Source organism: Choloepus didactylus, chromosome 13, assembly GCF_015220235.1.
Source record: "Choloepus didactylus isolate mChoDid1 chromosome 13, mChoDid1.pri, whole genome shotgun sequence".
Classification (NCBI taxonomy): domain Eukaryota; kingdom Metazoa; phylum Chordata; class Mammalia; order Pilosa; family Megalonychidae; genus Choloepus; species Choloepus didactylus.
Window position 1 is genome coordinate 29,969,685 of NC_051319.1, and position 24,641 is coordinate 29,994,325.

A 24,641-nucleotide genomic window follows, 5' to 3' on the forward strand; every position below is an offset into this window, starting at 1 on the left:
ATAGTGCAGAAAAGTACTTGCTGAACACTACAGGATGGCTGAATTACAACCCAATTTTTAAAAAGTATTTTGAAAGAGGTTAGACTTCAAAAATTTTTTCTCTTAGTTGTAAATGAAAACATATCCAAATTCTCTTCTTTATTCTTTTCCCTCACTGAAGATGTTGCTGTGCTTTTATTTTGAAATATTCTCCCGATAAAGTTAAATAAGACTTCAAATAGGATATTTTTATTTTGTATGTCCTTTATAATTCATTGTATTAGTAATATATGCCAGTTACTATAACTGATGATTTTAAGACATAAGTAAAAGTTACAGAGGGTTTTTGTAAGTGTATATATATATATATACTTACATAAATTTTTCATGTACTCTATAGTTTTTCCAAATTTGTTTAATTGCATATATTCAGTCACGCATCTTCATACTTTGTATATATATGCAAGTATTTATAGTTAATAATTTCTTTATTTCTTTTCTCTGTCAAAATGTGTATACACACACACATACACACAGACACATATATAAAAAATATACATATATATATGCTCTGAAATTTTCAAAGATTTGTGTATGGAGAGAAAGTAAGAACTTCTAGGAAAGGAGAAAGGACAGGAATCAGCCCTTTTAAAAAATTGAAGTCAAAGTATTCAAGAAGAAAGAACATTGTTGCATTGAACAAGATAAACAAGGCAGCAAACCACACCGCTTCTCAGGCAACTTTACGACCTCACCAGAAAAAATCTCCATGAGTGGATGGTTTAAAAAGTGCTTCCTAGCATGTTCTTCAACAAAGATTTCACTAGATAGCTAAATTTCACTGCATGACATTCCAGAGAAAATATTCTCCTTAGAGAAAATAAAAATAAGGCAGTACACAGTAATTTACTACCCTCTATATGTCAGATACTGTGCTAATCGTTAAAGATTCAAATGTATAAAATGAATTTCTCACCCTCCAGAAGTGTACAGTCATTTTATTTGAACTAAAGAGGTTCTACTATTCAACAAGGAATTTAGATTCACACTATCTTTATGCAGATAAACTACTCTGAGAGAAGACAAATTTGTTAAAATGATTTCAAATTGCCAACCATATTGAAAACACCCAAACAACTGTTGAAGTCAATCAGACCACTGAATTATAATTGTTAAGTGAAATCATGTGAGTAAAATTACTAAATAAACATAACTGATATTTAGCCCTGTAGTTCAAACTATATATAACAATGAAAAAACACTTTATCAGTCTTATAGAGATAGTAGTCAATTTTGCAGTTACTTCCATTTTTTCTTGAGTTTGTCAATGGTTTGTATGTACAGACTGAATTCCTCATATGATTAATTTTTCCCATTGAGTGGTAAAAGAATATACTGTGAGCAGAATATTTTATCGTGTTCTATGGTCACTTTATACTTTATACGCCAACTAAATGGAAACTATAGGCTTTTTAGTTAACAATATGAAATCAGTTGGATCTGCCAGTGCACTTGGCTCGGTGGACAAAATGGGTAAAAGAACATCAATTGGTATTAGCCAGCAATTTTCAACACAGGCCACAAACTGAATGGATAAGAAAATCAAATTATTTTCTCAGTCCTCACAGTCATTATTAAAGTTTTTGAAGCTCACAGAAAGAGCTTTTGTATCTTACATTGCCTTTGCCTCTCTTATGGATTATCATAAAATTTTACTCCCAGAAGTTATGAGCACTAAATTTCTTAAGGATGATTTTTGGTAAGTCAGGATTATGTGATTAAAGTTTCACAAAGTCTCAACTAGAAGGAATTTCTAGAAGACACTATTCCATATTGCCTGATGCAGCATTTCATTCTTGATCGCTTCACAATAATGTCAGCCTAAAGGCAAGTTTAGCAGCCAATTTTCACTCTGCTTTTAGATTATTATTATGATAATGTGTGTGATACATTTGATAAAGGGGAGCAAAATAGTGGTCTAGAAAAAATATAATATTAATATTTATGAGGAAAGTTTTATGAAATCTCAAATTTAGCTAATTTTGCTTCAGAATGTGAAAGAGCACCCCATAGGCACAATTTGTCCATTTTTGCTCATTCCTCTAACATTTTAAACATGACTTTATAAACGAGAACGTGCATTCTCACAAATAGTTTCTCATGTAAGAATAAAAATAGATAGCTAAACCTTGTGATGTTAGAAAGAAATTGTACTGCTTTCAGTTTTCCCAAAAATAAATATATTGGAGAATTTTTCCTAAACTGAATATGAAGGATAATCAGTTTTGCATAAATTTACTAAGATACACATCTCATACAGAGAAAAAGAAAAAAAATGTATCATTTATATTTTATTTATAAATCTCTCGGAAACAGAAAGACTTGTAAATACATACACCCTGAATACTTATGACCTTTTATTTTCAGCCAATGTATGGGACTTTTGAAGTTAGCGGATGTGCTCTTTGTATAAATGTAGAGGGTAGCAACAATGTCGTGAATACCAAACATCCAAAATTAAATTGCTCATTTCTAATGAAAGGTATTCAATAAGCATAACTCAATAGAATACCAGCGATATTTTGTGAAGCCTGTGCCTTCTGACAAAGATTTTGAAAATTGAGATGGGATGAGAACTATGCATAGGAGAAGAGATTACAAGGACTGTATTTAAATTAATCCACAACATTTTGAAAGCAAATAGAATCTATTTTTATATCTTGTTTATAATTGAGTCAGGTCACAACCTCTTTGAAAATTACATGATATATGTTATTTATGCCATAAAACCATTGTGATCTTCGGTTGACTTGGTGTTTTGACCTTGCCTCAGAACACAAAGCATTTGTGTTAACTGATGGAGAGGTCACTGAGCTTACAGCACAGTTTTGGTGTTTTATTTTAGCAGTTCAATAATAAGGTGAAGGGGAACAGTCCTGAGAGTGACCATAATTGCCTTATTGCCTTTTTGTTATTAAGAGCTCTTAAGGTAATTGTTTTCAGAATTATGTCTTTTTAGAACTTCTAGTCTGAATATCAATTTATGCTGGCTGTGCTTCCATTTCTGCTGTTTCACACTGTGCTAATTTTCATTAGGTTCATTATATTTGAGACCTCTTAGAAGGTTGATTTAAAATTGATTTCTTGTTTAGATCCATCTTGTACACATTTTTCTTCTGAAGATAACAGGACCTAACTTGAGGGTCTACTCCTCAGAGTGACTCCATTAAATGTTTTAATGCTGTTCAACTATTGATGCTGTTTTTGAATATATAAGTGTATCAATTAGATATTTAAACTTATATTTAACCCAGATGAGTTCATAAAAATCCATTTAAATCAGACATATCAATATTACAAGCTTAAATGAGGTATCGAAATGGCTTAGCTAAACTTTGAAAGAAAAATTCAGTATGTTTTTCTAGAATGTATCCTGTCTGAGTAAAATATCTAAATGTTTAATTTTTAAAATCTATTCTGTAACTGGATTAGTTTTTCTTAAAAGCACTAAGGGTCTAGATGACTTTAAACATTTCTTAATTTTTTTTTCTAAATATCGTCTCTGTAAGAATTTATGATCATTTTATGACAGGAATCTCATCAGGTCTGGTGAAGGCTCTGTAGACATTGAAATCATGATGGTTCTCCTTGGGAAACTATTTCATCTAGTCTCGGTGTCTGGGAAACAGTGCATAAAGGAATTTGGTGGAAACATAAAACTCCTGCATATTCAATCAGCTTTTAAAAAATTGTTAGTCCATGTATCTTGAAGGATTTTATTACAGAAAATAATAGTAAATAATTTTCCAATTATGATTTTTTTAAAGGAAGAGTCATCTTTTGGGCAAGTTCTCTATTTACTCAAAAATTTATCTTAAATGTTTTCTAATATTTTACCAAATAAAAACTAAATAAAATGATTTCATTATTGTTTATTTCATCTTTTACTATGAATGTTATTGGGGTATAATCTACATAAAATCAAAATACACACATCGTAAGTGTATATTCTGATGAGTTTTGACAAACGTATATATCAGTGTAACTACAATCTAGATATTGAACATTTCTATCACCTCAAAACGTACCCTTGTTACTCTTTGCACCCCTTCTCCCCAATCCCACAATGAGGCAACCAATGATCTGTTTTCTATTACTATGTATTGGTTATGTTTGTTCTAGAATTTCATATAAGTGAAATAATGCAATTTGTATTATATTTTGCCTGGCATCATGATTTTGAGATGTATTTATAGTAGTCCATGTATCAATAGTTCATCTGTTGATAGAAATTTAGTTTGTTTTCACTTTTCAGCTATTATGAATAACAATACTATGAGTGCTCAAATATAAGGCTTCATGTCATATATGTTCTCACAGCTCTTGGGTAGATATCTAGGAGTGGAATTGCTGATCTTTCAGTTTTTCTCAGCAATGTCATGTAACTTTCAGTGTTTAGATCCTGGGATAAAATCCACCTGGTAATTATCCTATCTATCTATCTATCTATCTATCTATCTATCTATGTAATCATCTATCTCTATCTATAGCTTGATTCAATTTGCTAATATTTTGTTCAAGACTTTTGCACCTATTATTATAACTGTTATTGACCTGAAGTCTTTTTTTCTCATAAAATCCTTGTCTGACTTTTGTATCAAGGTGTTCCAGTTTGCTAATGCTGCTGGAATGCAAAACACCAGAGACGGATTGGCTTTTATAAAGGGGGTTTATTTGGTTACACAGTTGCAGTCTCAAGGCCATAAAGTGGCCAAGGTAACACATCAGCAATCAAGTACCTTCACTAGAGGATGGCCAGTGGTGTCTGGAAAACCTCTGTTAGCTGGGAAGACATGAGACTCCAAAGTTCTGGTTTCAAAATGGCTTTCTCCCAGGATGTTCCTCTCTAGGCTGCAGTTCCTCAAAAATGTCACTCTTAGTGGCACTTGGGGTATTTGTCCTCTCTTAGCTTCTCCAGAGCAAGAGTCTGCTTCCAATGACCATCTTCAAAATGTCTCTCATCTGCAGCTCCTGTGGTTTCTTCAAAGTGTCCCTCTTGGCTGTAGCAAGCTGGATCCTTCTGTCTGAGCTTATATACTGCTCCAGTAATCAGGGCCCATGCTGAATGGGCAGGGCCATACCTCAATGGAAATTATCTCATCAGAGTTATCACCTACAGTTAGGTGGGGCACATCACTTAAAGAATTCCAATCCAATAAGCACTAAAATGTCTGCCCTACAAGACTGCATCATAGAATATGGCTTTTTCTGGGGAACATAATACATTCAAACCGACACACAAGGTAAGAAAGCTAGTACCCAAAATGAGTTGAGAAGTGGTTTTTCTACCTCTGTTTTCTAAAAGCATTAATGTAAGATTGGAATAATTTCCTCGTTCAATATTTGATAGAATTCAGTAGTGAAATGTGGGCCCAGGTTTCATTATTGGGAAAGATTTTAATTACAAGTTCAATTTCTTTAATACAGGAATATTTATAGCTTCTATTTATTCTAGTTCCAGTTTTAAAAATTTGTGTCTCTCAAGGAATTTGTACACTACATTTAAATTATTGAATTTATTGACATTAATTATGTATAATATCCCCTTTTTCATTGTAAAATCTGAAGAATCTGCAAGATGGCCCTTTTTTATTACTGATATTGATAAATTTGTCTTGTTTTTCTTGATCCATATAGATAAATATTTACCAATTATATTAGTTGTTCAAAGAACTAACTTGGCTTGATTTGATTCTTTTTATTTTCCATTGTCTAGTTCATCTCTTTCTACTCTTATCTTTATTAGTTTTGTCCTGCTTATGTGGGGATGATTTTCCTTCCTATCTCATAATTTCTTAAGGTAGAAACACTATTGATTTTTTTACATTTATTACTTTCTCATACAATCATTTAAAGCTAAAATTTATACTTTAAGCATTGCTTTGTATTTATACTAAAAATGTTCCACTTCCTGGAAGATGGTGGTTAGGAGAGACAGCAAAAAAACATCTCCATGAAAAATACTAGATAAAAGACAGAAAGTGACATAGAACACCAGTTCCAGTGATGCACCAGCTGGACGAGGTCTGCTAAATACACGGGGACTGTGCACTTGGTGAAAACAGGAGTCTGAGTTCTGAAATGAGTGAGTAAGCCTGTTGAATAACCAGCAGCCATGCTGCAGTCTGGGGAAACTGTGGGTTGGGGTTTGGAGTAGGGATAGTTTTAAAAACCCCAAAACAGCTATGGATGCAGCAGTGAGAACTGAACAGTGAAGCATGGCAAGAACTGTGTCCCCACAGGCTGTGGGCATGCCTCAATATCTGGCATGGACCATAGCCTTTCGTGCACCTGCTGCTAATTGTCTTGGAGCTAGGAAGGCAGAGGTTAGCCAAAAGAGGAAAATAACCAAATCCCTTGCAGCCATCTTCCCAGCAGGCTGGGAACACTCCTGCCTGGCACCAGTGCCAGAGCCCAGAGCTGCACCAAACAACCAAGCATGACGGGAAGTATATCCAGCAACACATACACACACCACAATATCTGGCATGGACAATAGCCTTTCATGCACCCATAGCTAATTGTCCCAGAGCTGGGAAGGCAGAGCTGTGTGAAAAAGGGGGAAATTAACACACTCAAAACAGGCATCCTTTCAGCAGGCTGGGAATGCTCTACACAGCTCTGTGGCCCAGAACTTCCCTTGGGGGATGGTGCTCACTTGTGACATAGCAGCCTTCCCTCAGCAGAGGCCCTAGGAGGGCACAGCTTGGAAGAGGGACCCACTCCAAAGTCACAGGGACCATACTCCAATACCAAGGACTTGTGGGTCAGCAGTAGAGACAAACTGTGGCAAGACTGAACTGAAGGTTTAGACTCTTGAAATAGCTTTAAATCTCCAGGAAAAACTGGGAGATTTGATTATTAAAGCCGCCCGCCCTCCCTAACTGCACAGACTCCCCACATTCAGGACAGGCAGCACCAACTATACATGCAAACTTGGTGAACCAATTGGAACCCCACAAGATTCAGATCCCCACTCACCACAAAAACAAAGTTGGGGAGAACTAGCTTGAGGGAAATAGATGGCTTGCAGGTGCCACATGCTGGTTAGAAAAAGTGTACGCCACCAAGCTGCAGATCTGACAAATAAGAGATTAGTATTTGAATAATTCTACATATCCTAAAAGAATCCTATCAAGTAAAGCAAATGTCAAGAGGCCAACAAAAACAGAAAATTTTAAAGCATATAAAAAAACCAGATGACATGGATAACCCAAACCCAAACACCCAAATCGAAAGATCAGAGGAGACCCAGTACTTGGAACAATTAATCAAAGAACTAAAGACAAACAATGAGAATATGGCACAGGATATAAGGACATGAAGAGTAACCTAGAAGAGCATAAAGAAGAAATTGCAAGAGTAAATAAAAATACAGATGATCTTAAGGAAATAAAAGAAGCTGTCGAGCAAATTAAAAAAATTCTGGAAAATCATAGTACAGGACTAGAGGAAGCTGAACAGTGAATCAGCAACCTCAAGGAAGACAGAATGGAAAAATGAAAGAACAAAACAAACAATGGAGAAAAAACTGAAAAAATCAAAATGGATGTCAGGGATATGATACATAATATAAAACATCCCAAAATAAGAGTCATTGGTGTTCCAGAAGGGGAAGAGAAAGGTAAAGGTCTAGGAAGAGTATTCAAAGAAATTGTTGGGGAAAACTTCCCAAACCTTCTACACAATATAAATACACAAAGCATAAATGCCCAGCAAACTCCAAATACAATAAATCAAAATAAATCCACTCCAAGACATATTCTGATCAGATTGTCAAAAACTGAAGAGAAGGAGCAAGTTCTGAAAGCATCAAGAGAAAAGCAATTCACTACTTACAAAGGAAACAGCATAAGACTAAAGAGTGACTACTCACTGGCCACCATGGATGCTAAAAGACAGTGACATGACACATTTAAAACTCTGAGAGAGAAAAATTGCCAACCAAGAATTCTTATCAAGCAAAGCTCTCCTTCAAATTTGAGGGAGAGAGCTAAGATGGCGGCAAAGAGAGGAGTGGAAGACTGTTAGTCCCCCCTGGAAAAATTCATAAATGACCAAAAAACTAATAAATAACCTGGAATAAATGTGGGGAGACAAACATGACTGTCCATTCATCATCCACCAACCTGAATTGGGAGGAATGCCTGAGATTGCAGCATAAAATCTGTAAGTAAAAACTGGGGACCCATGCTGAGAGCTGAGAGCTGAGAGCCCCTCCCTCATGGAAGCCTCATGGTGCTAGAAAGCAGCAATCTCTCAGCCCAGCTCCAACTGGGGTTTTAATGTTAATTGCTCAACACAGACAGTGAACCCCCAACAAGCAGACAGAGGCTTTTGGTGACAACTGGCCTTGGGAGAGTCAGGGGACATATCTGTCTCAGGACAGGGAACACAGAGGATCAGGTGCTATCTCTGGCTGATGGGTGAATCTGGGAGCTTTCTGTTCCTTTCTCTCTCTGTCGAGAAAGGCTCAGCCATTTTCAACCCACAGTGCTTTGCATTAAAGAAAGCCTCAGCCATTTTAAAATCGCAGCACTTTGACCAGCAGTGTCAGAGAAACAAAGAACTTATTGATATGCAGTTGACCTCTCTAGAGGGAGCATAGCTTCCCAAGAGGGAAGGGAGGGGCCCAGCTTCACTGCTTGCCTTACTGTAACCAGACCCCAAAAACTGGGGGAGGAGAGCCATGGGCCACACCCCCTTACACCAGCCAGTGACAGGCTGACAGGTGCACCTGCCAGGCAGAAAAGCACAGGATGTGTCAATACTCTAGGAAAAACCATCAGGGAAACCAGATACTGAATATTTCCTCCTTCTGTGACCTGAGCCTGTTCTCATCTGGGAAAACCTGATTGGGGTGGTCTAGGAGGTCAGATGCCTAGACAACAGAAAACTACAAATTACACTAAGAAAAATGAAGTTATGGCCCAGTCAAAGGAAAAAAATGTACACTTCAACAGAGATACAGGAATTTAAACAACTAACACTAACTCAATTCAAAAAGTTTAGAGAAGATTTCACAAAACAGGTAAAGGCTATAAAGAAAACACTGGGCATACATAAGGCAGAAATAGAAAGTTAAAAAAAAAAAGTTAGCAGAATCTATGGAAATGAAAGGCACAACACAAGAGATGAAAGACACAATGGAAACATACAACAGCAGATCTCAAGAGGCAGAATAAAACACTCAGGAACTGGAGAACAAAACACCTGAAAGCCTACACACAAAGAAACAGATGGAGAAAATAATGAAAAAATACAAGCAACATCTCTGGGAACTTAAGAATGAAACAAAGTACAAGAATGTATGTATCATTGGTTTCCCAGAAGGAGAAGAGAAGGGAAAAGGGGCAGAAGCAATAATAGAGGAAATAATCAATGAAAAGTTCCCATCTCTTATGAAAGACATAAAATTACAGATCCAAGAAGTGCAGCTTACTCCAAACAGTAGATCTGAATAGTCCTACACCCAGACACTTAATAATCAGATTATCAAACATCAAATACAAAGAGAGAATCCTGAAAGCAGCAAGAGAAAAACAATCCATTACATACAAAGGAAGCTTAATAAGACTATGTGTGGATCTCTCAGCAGAAACTATGGAGGCAAGAAGGAAGTGGTGTGATATATTTAAGATACTGAAAGAGAAAAACTGCCAACCAAGAATCCTATATCCAGCAAAGGGGTCCTTCAAATATGAGGGAGAGCTCAAAATATTTTCCAACAAACAATGAGAGACTTTGTGAACAAGACACCCACCCTACAGGAAATACTAAAGGGAGCACTACAGAGTGACAGGAGAAGACAGGAGTGTGTGGTTTGGAACACAATTTTGGGAGATGGTTGCACAGCAATGTAAGTACACTGAACAAAGATAACTATGAATACGGTTGAGAGAGGAAGGTTTGGAGCATGCGAGACACCAGAAGAAAGGAGGAAAGATAGACTGGGACTGTGTAACTTGGTGAAATCTAGAGTGTTCAACAATTGTGATAAAATGTACAATTATGTTCTTTCATGAGGGAGAACAAGCAAATGTCAACCTTGCAAGGTGTTAAAAATGGGGAGGCATTGGGGAAGGGATGCAATCAACATAAACCAGAGACTGTAACTAACAGAATCATTGTATTATGCTTCCTTTAATGTAACAAAGGCAATATACCAAGGTAAATGCAGATAAGAGTGGGGGATAGGGAAGGCATGTTAGACACTTGACATTGGTGGTGGTGTCTAACACTTTACTTTGACTTAAGGTTATCTTTCCTTTTGCTGCTTCCTAGCTGTCATTTTTTTTCCTCTTTTTTTCTTTTTCTTTTGCCTCTCTACCTTCTTTGACTCTCCCTCCTGCCTTGTGGAAGAAATGTAGATGCCCTTATATAGATAGTGGTGAAGGTGGTGAAAACATAAGTCTGTGACCATACAGAGAACCATCGATTGTTTACTTAGGATTGAATGTATGGCATGTGAACAAAACCATCTTAAAAAAAAATGGGTTGATGATGAAACTTCTGGGCAATATACTGAGAGAAATAAGCCAGACACATAAGGACAAATATTGCAGGGTCTCACTGATAGGAGCTAATTATAATATGTAAACTCATAGACGTGAAATATAAGGTACCAAGATATAGGACGAGGCTAAAGAATGGGGAGCGGTTGCTTAGTATTAGCAGAATGTTCAATTAGGATGAACTTAAATGTTTGGAAATGAATAGAGGTGTCAGTAGCAAGATGTGAAAATAACAAACAGTGCTGAATGGTGCATGAATGAGGTGGAAAGGGGAAGCTCAGAGTCATATATTTCACCAGAAGGTAAGTTGGAGGTCAAAAGATGGGAATGTATAAAACAGAATCCTGTGGTGGGCAATGTCTGTGATTAACTGTACAAATATTAGAAATCTCTTCCATGAACCAGAACAAATGTATGACAATACAATTAAAAGTTAATAATAGAGGGGCATATAGGGAAGAAATATATACCTATTGCAAACTATATACTACAGTTAGTAGTATTTCAACATTTTTTCATAAACAGTGACAAATGTACTATACTAACACTATGAGTCAACAATTGAGGGGTGTTGTTTAGAGATATAGGAGGATTCAAGTTTCCTTTTCTTTCTTTTTTTCTTTTGCTTTATTTCTTGTCTGGAGTAATGAAAAGTTTCTAAAAATTGAACAAAAATTAATTGTGGTGATGGATGCAAAGCTGTATGAGGGTACTGGGGCAACTGATTGTACACTTTGGATCTTTGGATAATTGTATGGTATGTGAACAATCTCAATAAAAATTAAAAAAAAATTGAGGGAGAGCTTAAATTTTTTACAGACAAACAAATGCTGAGATAATTTGCTAACAAGAGACCTGTCCTACTTGAAATATTAAAGGGAGCCATACCAACAGAGAAATAAAGAAAGGAGAGAGAGAGATGGAGAAAGGTTCAGTACTAAAGAGATTCAGTATGGGTACATTAAGGGACATTAAGAGAGAGAGAGGGAAAAATGTATCTGAAAAATATAAACCAAAGGATAGTATGACTGATTCAAGAAATGCCTTCACAGTAATAGCATTGAATGTAAATGGATTAAACTCCCAAATTAAAAGATATAGATTGGCAGAATGGTTAAACAAATATGAACCATCAAAATGTTGCATGCAAGAGACTCATCTTAGACACAGGGACACAAAGAAATTGAAAGTGAAAGGATGGAAAAAAATATTACATGCAAGCTACAGCCAAAAGAAAGCAGGAGTAGCAATATTACTCTCAGATAAAATAGACTTTAAGTGCAAGGATGTTATGAGACACAAAGAAGGCCGCTACATACTAATTAAAGGGACAATTCAACAAGAAGAAATAAAAATCATAAATGTTTATGTACTCAATCAAGATGCCACAAAATACATGAGACAAGCACTGGCAGAACTAAAGGAAGAAACTGATGTTTCCACAATAATTGTGGGAGACTTCAACACATCATTCTCTCCTATAGATAGATCAACCAGACAGAAGACCAATAAGGATATTGAAAACCTAAACAACCTGATAAATGAGTTGATTTAACAGACATATATAGAACATTACATCCCAAATCAACAGGATATGCATTTTCTCTAGTGCTTGTGTAACTTTCTCCAGAATAGATCGTATGCTGGGACATAAAACAAGCCTCAATAAATTGAAAAACTTGAAATTATTCAAAGTACATTCTCTGACCACAATGGAATACAATTAGAAGTCAATAACCATCAGAGACTTAGAAAATTCACATATACCTGGAGGTTAAACAACACACTTGTAAACAATCAGTAGGTTAAAGAAGAAATAGCAAGGGAAATTGGTAAATATATAGAGATAAATGAAAATGAGAACACAACATTTCAAAACTATGGGATGCAGCAAAGGTGGTACTGAGGGGGAAATTTATAGTGCTAAATGCATACATCAAAAAGGAAGAAAGAGCTAAAATCAAAGAACTAATGGAGCAACTGAAGAAGCTAGAAAATGAACAGCAAACATCCCAAACCATGTAGAAGAAAAGAAATAACAAGGATTAAAGCAGAAATAAATGACATAGAGAACAGGAAACAATAGAGAGAATAAATAACACCAAAAGTTGGTTCTTTGAAAAGGTCAACAAGATTGACAAGCCCCTAGCTAGACTGACAAAATCAAAAAGAGAAGACCCATATAAACTAAATAATGAATGAGAAAGGTGACATTACTGTGGATCCCAAAGAAGTTTAAAAAATTATAAGAGGATACTATGAACAACTGTATGTCAACAAACTAGATAATGTAGAGGAAATGGACAATTTCCTCAAAACATATGAACAACCTAGACTGACCAGAGAAGAAATAGAAGAACTCAACCAACCAATCACCAGCAAAGAGATCCAAGCAATCATCAAAAAACTTCCCACAAATAAATGCCATGGCCAGATGGCTTCACAGGAGAATTCTACCAAACTTTCTGAAAAGAGCTGAAACCAATGTTACTTAAACTTAAAAAAATAAAATAAAATAAAAAAATTTCAAACAAATCAAAATTAGGGAATAAGAAAAAGATAACTAACCTAAAATAACTACTTTACTTCCATCATGTTCCTACTCTATCCCAAGAAAATAACCTAATATAGCAACATTTCTGTGAATTTGTTCCTACCATACCCACCAGAAATTAACAAACCATAGTCATTCCTGGACATTTGCAGAATGTTAAATTTAGCCACGATAGCTTATCTGTTCTTATTAGGTTATCGTTCCCCCTTCACTAATTTCTCTTTATCATTAGGTCCCCTACATTCTACATTATAAACTGTTTATTTTACATTCTTCAATGTTCACATTAGTGGTAGTATATAATATTTCTCTTTCTGTGCCTGGCTTACTTTGTTCAGCATTATGTCTTCAAGGTTCATCCATGTTGTCATATGTTTCATAACATTGTTCCTTCTTACTGCCATGTAGTATTCCATAGTGTGTATATACCACATTTGATTTATACACTCATCTGTTGAAAGACATTTGGTTGGTTCCATCTCTTGGCAATTATGAATAATGCTATTATGAACATTGGCATGCAGATATCAGTTCATGTCATTGCTTTCAGATCTTTCTGGTACATACCAAGAAGTGCAATTGCTGGATTGAAGGGTAACTCTATATCTAGTTTTCTAAGGAACTGCCAGATTGTCTTCCAGAGTGGCTGAACCGTTATACATTACTACCAACAATGAATAAGAATTCCAATTTCTCCACATCCTCTCCAGCATTTGTAGTTTCCTGTTTGTTTCATGGCAGCCATTCTAATTGGTGTGAGATGGTATCTTGTTTTCTTAATTTGCATCTCTGTAATAGCTAGTGAAGCTGAACATTTTTTCATGTGGTTTTTGGCTTTTTGTATTTCCTCTTCAGAGAACTGTCTTTTCATATCTTTTGCCCATTTTATAATTGGGCTGTCTGTACTATTGTCATTGAGTCACAGGATTTCTTTATATATGCAAGATACCAGTCTTTTGTCAGATACATGGTTTCCAATTTTTTTTTCCCATTGAGTTGTCTGCATCTTCATCTTTTTGAGAAATTCCTTTGAGGTACAGAAACTTCTAAGTTTGAGGAGTTCCCATTTATCTATTTTTTCTTTTGTTGCTTGTGCTTTGTAAGGTCTAGGAAGTGACCACCTAATGCAAGGTCTTGAAGATGTTTCCCTACATTATTTTCTAGGAGTTTTGTGATACTGTCTTTTATATTGAGGTCTTTTATCCGCTTTGAGTTAATTTTGGTATAGGGTGTGATGTAGGGGTCCTCTTTCATTCTTTTGGATATGTATATCCAACTCTCCCAGCCCCATTTGTTGAAAAGACTGTTATGTCCCAGTTCAGTGGCATTGGGGGGCTTATCAAAGATCAGTCACCCATAGATCTGGGGATCTATCTCCAAATTCTCAGTTTGATTTCTTTTTTGATCAATATGTCTATCTTTGTGCAAGTACCATGCTGTTTTGACCACTGTGGCTTTATAATAAGCTTCAAAGTTAAGAAGTTTAAGTCCTCCCACTTTGTTTTCCTTTTTTTAGTGTTTTTACAAATTGAGGCATCTTCCCTTTCCAAACAAATTTGATAACTAGCATTTCCAAGTCTCCAAGTAGGTTGTTGGAATTTTGATTGGGATTTCACTGAATCTGTAGATGAGTTTGGGTAGAATTGACAACTTAATGATATTTAGCCTTCCTATCCATGAACATGGAATATTTTTCCATCTGTTAAGGTCCCTTTCTATTTCCTTTAGTAGAGTTATGTAGTTTTCTTTCCATAGCTCTTTTACATCTTTGGTTAACTTTATTCCTAGGTACTTGATTTTTTTAATTGCTATTGAAACTGATATCTTTTTCTTGAGTGTATCTTCACTTCATTCATTTCTAGCATATAGAAACATTACTGACTTATGTGCATTAATCTTGTATCCTGCTACTTTGCTAAATTTGTTTATTAGCTCTAGTAGCTGTATCATCACTTTCTCAGGGTTTTACAGACATAAGAACATATCATCTGCAAACAATGACAGTTTTGCTTCTTCCTTTCCAATTTGGATGCCTTTTATTTATTTATTTATTTTTTTGTCTTGCTGGATTGCCCTGGCTAGCACTGCTAGCACAATGTTGAATAACAGTGGTGACAGTGGGCATCCTTTTCTCATTCCTGATCTTAGAGGGAAGGCTTTCAGTCTCTCACCATGGAGTACTATGGTGGCTGTGGGTTTTTCATATATGCTCTTTAACATATTGGGGAAGTTTCCTTCAATTCCTACCTTTTGAAGTGTTTGCATCAAAAATGGATGTTGGATTTTGTTGAATGCTTTTTAGCATCTATTGAGATGATCAGTTTTCTCTTTTGATTTGTTAATGTGTTGTAATACTGTGATTAATTTTCTTATGCTAACTATCCTTGCATGCCTGAAATGAACCCCACTTGGTCATAGTGTATGATTTTTTTAATGTGTCTTTGGATTCGATTTGCAAATATTTTGTTGGGAATTTTTGCCTCTATATTCATTAGGGAGATTGGCCTGTAGTTTTCCATTTTTGTAGCATCTTTTCCTGGTTTTGGTATTAGATTGATGCTAGCTTCATAAAATGAGTTAGGTAGTGTTCCATTTTCTTCAATGTTTTGAAAGAGTTTAAGTAAGATTGGTGTCAATTTCTTTGAATACTCTTCCTAGACCCTTACCCTTCTCTTCCCCTTCTGGAACACTAATGAGTCTTATATTTGGATGTTTTATATCATCTATCATATCCCTGAGTTCCTTTTTGATTCTTTCAATTTTTTTTGCCATTGTTTCTTTTGTTCTCTCACTTTCCATTCTGTCTTCTTTAAGGTTGCTGATTCAGTGTTCAGCTTCCTCTAGTCATGTTCTGTGAGTATCCAGAATCTTTTTATTTTGGTCGACACTTTCATTTCCATAAGATTGCTAATTTTTTTTTTTTTACTCTTGCATTTTCTTCTTTATGCTCTTCTAAGATCTTCTTCTTGTCCTTTATATCCTGTTCCATGCTCTCATTCTTTGTCTTTAGTTCTTTGATTAATTGCTCCAAGTACTCTGTCTCCTCTGATCTTTTGATTTGGGTGTTTGGGTTTGGGTTATCCATATCATCTGTTTTTTTCATATGCTTTAAAATTTTCTGTTGTTTTTGGCCTCTTGGCATTTGCTTAACTTGATAGGGTTCTTTTAGGATATGTATGCTTATTCAAACACTTATGTCTAATTTGTCAGATTTACAGCTTAGTGGTGTACACTTTCTCTAACTAACAAGCATGTGTCATCTGTGTGCCACCTATTTCCCTCAAGCCAGTTCTCCCCAGCTTTGTCTTTGTGGTAAGTAGGGGTCTGAATCTTATGGTGATCCAATTGGTACACCAAGTTTGCATGTGTAGTTGGTGCTCTCCATCCTGAATGTGAGTTGTGTTTCTGAGCAGTTAGGGAGGGATGACAGCTTTAACAATCAAACCTTCCAGGTGTTCCTGGAGATTTAAAGCTGTTGCAAGAGTCTAAACCTTCAGTAAAGACTTGCCAGTTTGTCTCTGCTGCTGACCCACAAGTCCTTGGTATTTGTGTATGGTCCCTAAGACTTTTGAATGGGTCCTTCTTCCAAGCCTAGGGCCTCTGCTAAGGGAAGACTGTGCTATGTCACAAGTGAGCACCACCCCCCAAGGGAAGTTATGGGCCACAGGGCCATGCAGGGGCATTCCCAGCCTGCTGAAAGGATGGCTGTATGGGGCATGTTAATTTCCCCCTTTACGCACACCTCCACCTTCCTAGCTCTGGGACAATTACCTGTGGGTGCATGAAAGGTTATCATCCATGCCAGATAATGTGGCATGTGCACATGTTGTTGGAAAGAGTTCCCATCATGCTGGGTTTTTGGTGCAGCTCTGGGCTGCGGCACTGATGCTGGGCAGGAGCATTCAGAGTCTGCTGGGAAGATGGCTGTATGGGGCATGTTTATTTTCCCCTTCTGGCTAACCTCTGCCTTCCTAGCTCTAAGACAATTAGCAGCGGGTGTGAGAAAGGCTATCATCCATGCCAGATACTGAGGCGTGCCCACAGGTTGTGGGGATGCAGTTCCTGTTGCGTTTCACTGTGCAGTTCCTGCCGCTGTATCTGCAGCTGCTTTTGGGTTTTTAAAACTAGTCCAACTCCAAATGCCAACCACTGGTTTCCCCAGACCACAGCATGGCTGCTGGTTATCTAACAGGCTTACTCACTTATTTCACAACACAGACTCCCAGTTTCACCAAGTGCATGGTCCCTGTGGATTTAGCAGACCTTGTCCAGCTGTTGCATTCTAGAACTGGTGCTCTGGGACACTTTCTGTGTTTTATATAGTATTTTTCATGGAGATGTTTTCTTGCCCTGTCTCTCCTGACCATCATCTTCTAGAAGCCTCCATTGTGTTTTTCATCTCTTCTATTGTGCCTTTCATTTCTGTTAAGTTCTGCCCTTTTGTTTTTTCAAGCTTGTGAATTCTTCTTTATGGTTATCCAGTGTCTTCTTTTTATCCTTCATCTCTTTTGCCTCATTTTCCTTCAGCTCACTGATTTGATTTAGGAGATTTCATTGAACATCTTTAATTAGTTGTTTCAATTCCTGTATATCAATTGAAGTGTTAGTTTGTTCCTTTTGCTGGTCCATATTTTTTGTTTCCTAGTATGGCTCATTATTTTTAGCTGTCTAGGCATCTAATTTTCTTGATTAGTTTACTCTGGAGCTCTTTTTCACTCCTTTACTAGGGCTTTCTTGGTTGGCTTTGCTCTCTATTTGTGCTTTGGCATTCAGTTCAACTTATCCTAGACCTCTAATGTAGCTTCTGTTTACTTATCAGAGTTTTTCACCTCTTGTTTTTCTAGTTCTTGCCCTGCCTCTATGTAACCTTTTTGTGAGTGGGTTTCCCAAGATATTATTGACACCAATCAGATTTTCCCTGTCCTGACAGACCCAGTCTTGGGAGGAGGGTGTGAAGATTCCCTGAGTATGAGACCTCACAGTTCGTGAGATCCTCCTCTGAACTAGACTCTGTGCTTTTCCTATCTTGTCCTGCAGGTGGTTCTTTTCAGCCCACAGCTCCCCACTATTTGAAAGAGGTGCTACAGGTTCCTTTAATTTTCTGCAGACCCTATCCCTGCCAGGGGCATGGCTATCATAAGCTGGTTTCTGATTTCCAGCCCCTGGGGCCTGAGTTCCCTGAAGGAGGGCCACCACTTATGCTTGGCCACACACACCCCTTTTCTTGGGGAAGTTACGCCCTTCAGGGAATTGTCTCCCCACTACACTCATTTATTTGTCTCTCAGACATACCTTAACTCCACCCTTGTCTGTGTACAGTGGCCGATTGTAAATATCTGAAGCTTTCTGTAATGAGCTACTTAGAATAATTATTTCAAAAAAGAAAAAAGAGAAAGAAAAAGAAGAAGGGCCTTTTTAAGGCCCTTCCCCAACCCCAAGTTTTGTCCATCCCAGTATAGACTATTTAAAGATAACCCCTTTAGGCTATCACACACATATTTACTATTTCTGTCACTCTTCATTTCTTTCTCAACATACACATTTTCATTAGGTTTCATTTCCCCAGTCTGATGAACTTCTGCATTAACAATTATAATACAAGTCTGCTGATGATAAATTTTGTCAATGATTGCTTGCCTGAAATGACTTTATTTTACCTTAAATTTTAGAGAACAATTTGATAGTTATAGAATTCTTGCTTGACAATTTTGTTTCTTTCAGCATATCTTTCTGTTTGCATGGTTTAGAATGAGAGATTTAGTAGTCACTTTTATTTTTGTTTTCCTATATGTATTGTGTTTTGTTGTTGTTTTGTTGTTCTAGCTGCACTTAAGATGTTAATTTCATCAAGGGTTTTCAGTAATCTGAATCAATTTGAGTATGACATTTCTTTTCTTTAGTCCGCTAATGTTCATTGAACATCTTAGATCTGTAGGTTTATAATTTTCATAAACTTTGGTATGCTTTTGATTTCTATAAATATTTTTTTCCAGTGCTTCTCCTTTCTTTCCTTCTGGGATTCAATTACAGATATATAGACAACTGTATAATGGTCACTGAGTCTCTCTTCATGTTTTAGACAGCCTTTCTTTTTTCCTCTATGGCCTTCTTTTTAGATAGTTTTTGTTTCATATCTTCATATTAACTGATCTTCTCTTCTGCAACATCTATACATCTGTTATTCCCTTTGGTGAATTTTTAATGAAATATATTGTATTTTTAAGCTCTAAAGGTCATTTTATTCTTGGTTGACTATTTTATTTCTCTCATTACTATATACACTTTACTTTTAATTGTAAAGCATACTTATAGTAGTGATTTTACATTCCTTTTCTGAAAATTCCATCACTTCTGGCATTTTGGGATTTGTTTCTATTGACTGATTTTTCTCCAGATTAAATATTCATGTTCAGTTTTGGAAGGCAGTTAAATGACTTATGAATCAGTTTATACTTTTGAAGATGCTTTTCTATTTGTTGTAGTGGATCTAGAGTAGTATTTACTTTCAGATAGGCTTCACCTTGCTAGTAAAGTTTGGCCCTGCTGGAGTCTATAGTGCAAACTCTAGTCTTCATCAAGCTGCCTCCACTCATTTTGGTCAGAACTTGTATGTCTTTCAGCTCTGAGTGATTTCTGAGAATTGTTCAGCTGATATCCCCTCAGCAGTTTTCTTTGCATAGCATCATGGAGTTTCACCCTAGGCGTGTGCTGCTTAGTACTCAGGCAGACCCAAAGACATAGTGGTAAATTTTTGGATAATTTTCCCCACATAACTCTCTGTAGTCCACTGTTCTATCCATTAAAGCCCAGGTCCCTTAGCCTTTGCAACTCTGATTTCAGGCTTAACATCTAAATGGTATCACTGTGTTCTCACTATGTAGTCTAAAAGTTGCATTCTGATAAAAAGTTGGTGATATTATAGATGACTTCCATTGTTTCCTTCTCTCAAAGATCATACTCCTTCACTATCTGTTGTTCAATGTCACAGACAAATGGTTTTATATATTTTGTCAGTTCCAAATTCTTTATAGTGAAAGAAAAGTCTGGTACTAGTTACTTTGTCAAGGCCAGAAACAGAAGTCCTGAGTCTTCATTATTTATTTAAAAATCACATTTATTTTACCTAGTTATAAAATACATACTCATTATGGATAATTTTGATGAGACATACATATATTAAGGAGTAACAGTTTTCCATGATTCTATAATTTAATTTTTTCTTTTTCACTTTTGAGAGCTGTTGGGTAAGATTTCCCACACTCAAAGTTGTTAAAAATAATTAAAAATAATTTTCCATACACACACACACACACACACACACACACACACATATATAGTATTGCTGAATAACTTTAGAAAGGTGGAGAATAAGAAGCTAGGTAAAAATAAAAAGTAATTTCAAGATAATCACTCTTGGAAAAAGTCCACTGCAGGTTATCTTAAATTGACTTATCTACCTATTTTGTTTGCTAAGTTAGATTGTAAGTCACTGCAGGCAGGCATAAAAATTTATTCTCTTGTATGTCCCAATGACTTTGTAAATTATTGTTGGGATACAGGTAATTCTTAAAAGGAAAAAACATTAAACTGTTTATTGTGATGCCTATAAAACCAAGGTAATATAATTTTTATTTTCTGGATATTCTTAAAATCTCATTTCAGAGAAAGAGGTAACCAGCCACGTAAAGTATTGGTTGTATTCCATTATTAAAATATTTTGTTTTTATTTTTAGAACATTAGAAACTTTATCTCTTAATATCAGAATGAAAATGAACTACAATAATAATGAAATGCAGCCCTTTGAAATGATGTGAGATATATATACACACACACAAAGATCTATATATATATAGATATACAAATAGATAGATAGATAGATAGATAGATAGATAGATAGATAGATAATAGATAGACATAGACACATTTATTTAGCTGATCTTTGGTCCATTTTTTTTTCCTTATCCCTTACAGCAAACTAGAAGCTGATCAGATTAAGAATAACTCTTGGAAGATCATACATTTCCTATTCTCATGACCTACTTATACACCTATTGTAAATTTATAGAACAAAACTTGAACATTGTCCATGTTCTCTTATCTAATGACAAAAAATGTTGCACTGGATTTCTTGATTTTTTTATTAATTCTTGGGATTATTTTTATATGCTCTTAATTATGATTAAAGACATCTACTCTGGACTTGAAATTTTTTATGCCATTCATATAATTTCTAATTAATTTCCATATAGATCAGCTCCATTTGGAGATTAAATTGACAAATCCTGCTAAGCTTAGAGTGATTCCGTAGCAGAATTCAGCATGCCAGATTTATAAAATTCCTTGAATATGCCACTTAGATACCAGTCCTAATGCATACAAAAAATTTCCATATGGACTAGCAGAATAGCCTAGGTAATAGATTGCTCATTTGAAATCTTATCAGTTTTTTTTTTCTTTTGTGCATGGTTCCATTGTGGTCTGAATTGATCTTTCACTTTTCCTCTAAAGACGTCAGCCAAGCAAGTCATCTTATTAACACCAAAGTTATTAATTTTCTATGTTTTGGAAGTCATTAAGTAGCTGGAGCTAAATGATTCCATAAATGTAGGAAAGGGAAAAAAAAAGTGAATAGTATTTTCACTTTCATGGATTTGAGACTGTCTGTAAACTGTGTAGACTTGGCCTCAATGACATAATAAGGCCCACTTTTCACTGACTCAGACAGATTAGTGAAAGTATTTTTTCAATTAAAATCTACATGTGTAGACATTATAGTAAGATAGCAAGGCATAATATTTTAAATGGAAATTGTTCTAGAAAATCCAGAGCATATTTTCTATAAAAAGTGTGTAGAAAATGGATTTTTGAAGTTCCTCTGGATTTATTTCAATGATTTATACTTTATAATAATTCTTTCCAATGTTGATGTGTCTGTATTTGGACAACCACAAAAAGAGGAGAATGTCAAGAAAGCCAGGACTCTATTTAGAATGTTACCATTCCTTTCAAAATTCTCAGGTATATTCACATCTATTCTGAGAGGCATAGCCATTACCATGCATTCTTTCATAATTAAAATGAAGAAATATCATATAAAAATTAAAACTACATTCAGTTAACAAAATTTTAAAAGAAGACAAAAGCAAAATACATAGCATAGTAAATATAAAACAAAATATTAATTGAAGTAGAAAAACATAATTGTTAAAATTTAAAAGTCAATACTTATAAGTAAACAAAGTAAAATTTCCAAAACAATACTTGCAATAAACCTTATTGAATATTCTGTACTCCTTAATCACCAAGTGCCCAATCTCTACCCCTGTTCTATGCCCAGATAACCTTATGCCCTTGAATTCAATTCTCAGCATTTGCTCATCATAGTTTACATTAGTGAGGCCTTACAATATTTGCCCCTTTGTTTTTGGTTTATTTTACTCAATATTATGTCCTCAAGATTCATGCACCTAATTGCATGCCTCACAACTTCAGTCCCTCTTGCAGCCATTAAATATTCCATTGTATGTATACACCACAGTTCACCCGTCCCTCACACCCTTAGGCCACCTCCATTTTTGTAAATCATGAATAATGCTGCCATAAATGTCAATGTGAAAATGTCTATCTCTTTCCTGCTTTCAGTTCTTCCAATTATGCACCACATAACAGGGTTGCAGGATCATATAATAGAGTTATACCCAGCATCCTGTGGAACCGCCGCACTGCCCTCCAGATGGGCTGCACCATTCTCCCTTCTGTCAACAGTGAATAGGTATATCTCTCTCACTCCACATCTTCTCCAGCACTTGTAACTGTCTGTTTATTTTTAAACAGTTTTATTCACACACCATACAATCCATCCTAAATGAACTATCAATGGCTCTTGTTTCAATCACATAGTTAAGATTCACCACCACAATGTACAGAGAACATTTCCATTTCTTCCACAAAGAAAGAAGGGGGAAAAATAAAAAAATAAAGCATTAAAAAAATTAAAAGGAGAGAATCACTACAATGACAAGAATCCCATATGCCTCCCTTATATGCCCCTCTTATTGACATTTAGCTTAAGCAGTCACATTTAGTCCTGAGTTTTAACTGTTTTATTTATTTCTAAATTCTGAGATGCTGAGCTCTTTGTGTATAACCTGGTGGTTCCCTGGAAATTTGGGTATCTGTGTGACACCCGAACTCAGCATTAGAGTTCTGCAGCTCTGAAAGTCAGCATTACTCCATACAGCAACTGTTAAAGAAGCTGAAAAAGAGGTCAGACTTCAATTAGAAATATGAATGAAACAGACTCGATTAGGACTAAGGTAAAAGAATACAGAGTAAAGGATGATATTGACTGTAATTTTAAGGCTCAAATTTCTGTGTGAGACCAAAGGAAGAGACATTTATTTAGTACAAAATTTGTATTTTCTGTAGCACACTATATAATTTAGCCTGTCTGGTCAGTATATTTAAATAACAGTAACAAAGAACATAGAATAGAGAATGAGGTCTTGTTATTCTGCACAGGCTAATGTAATACCCCAACACATCCTAGACTATTTTGGGCAGAAAATAAAAAGATATATTTTTCCAAGTCCCCTTGAGGGACTGGAAAAAAATGTAGAACTATTAGACTTCCCCATCTGGGGAATTCCTGATATTCTCTTAAGCAAAAGGGGCTCCAATTTAATAATCCAAACCATAGATTTAGAGGCTTGCCCTTATGAAAATTGTCTCTTTAATGGCAAAGCTAAGCCTATGTATAACTATGCCTAAGAGTCACCTCCAGAGAAACTCTTTTGTTGCACAGATGTGACCTGTATCTCTAAGCCAACTCTGCAAATTAACTCACTACTGCCCCCCCTATGTGGGACATGACTCCCAGGGGTATAAATCTCCTTGGCAACATGGGACATGACTCCCAGAGATGAGCCTGGCCCTGGCATTGTGGGATTGAGAATGCCTTCTTGACCAAATGGGGAAAAGAAATGGAGCAAAATAAAGTTTCAGTGGCTAAGAGATTTCAAATAGAGTTGAGAGATCATTCTGCAGATTATTCTTATGCATCATATGGATATTTCTTTAAGTTTCTAGTGTATTAAAAGAGCTAGAAGGAAATACCTGAAACTGTTGAACTGTAACACAGTAGCCTTGATTCTTGATGATGATTCTATAAATTATATTTGTATAACTGTATAGCTTTTATCATGTGACCATGTGATAGTGAAAACCTTGTGATTGACACTCCCTGGATCCTGTTTATGGGCAGATGAGTAATACAATAAAGACAAAAATAAATAAATAATAAAGGGCATAAGGGGTATGGGATGTTTGGGGTATCTTTTTCATTTTTATTTAATTTATTTAATTTTTTTATTTTTATTTTTTAAGAGTAATGAAATGTTCTAAAATTGATAGTGGTGATGAATGCACAGCTGTATAATGATCATACTATGTACACTCTGGATGGATTATATGGTTTGTGAACATATCTCAATAAAATTGCACTGCAAAAACCATTGATTTTGCAAGTTATCAC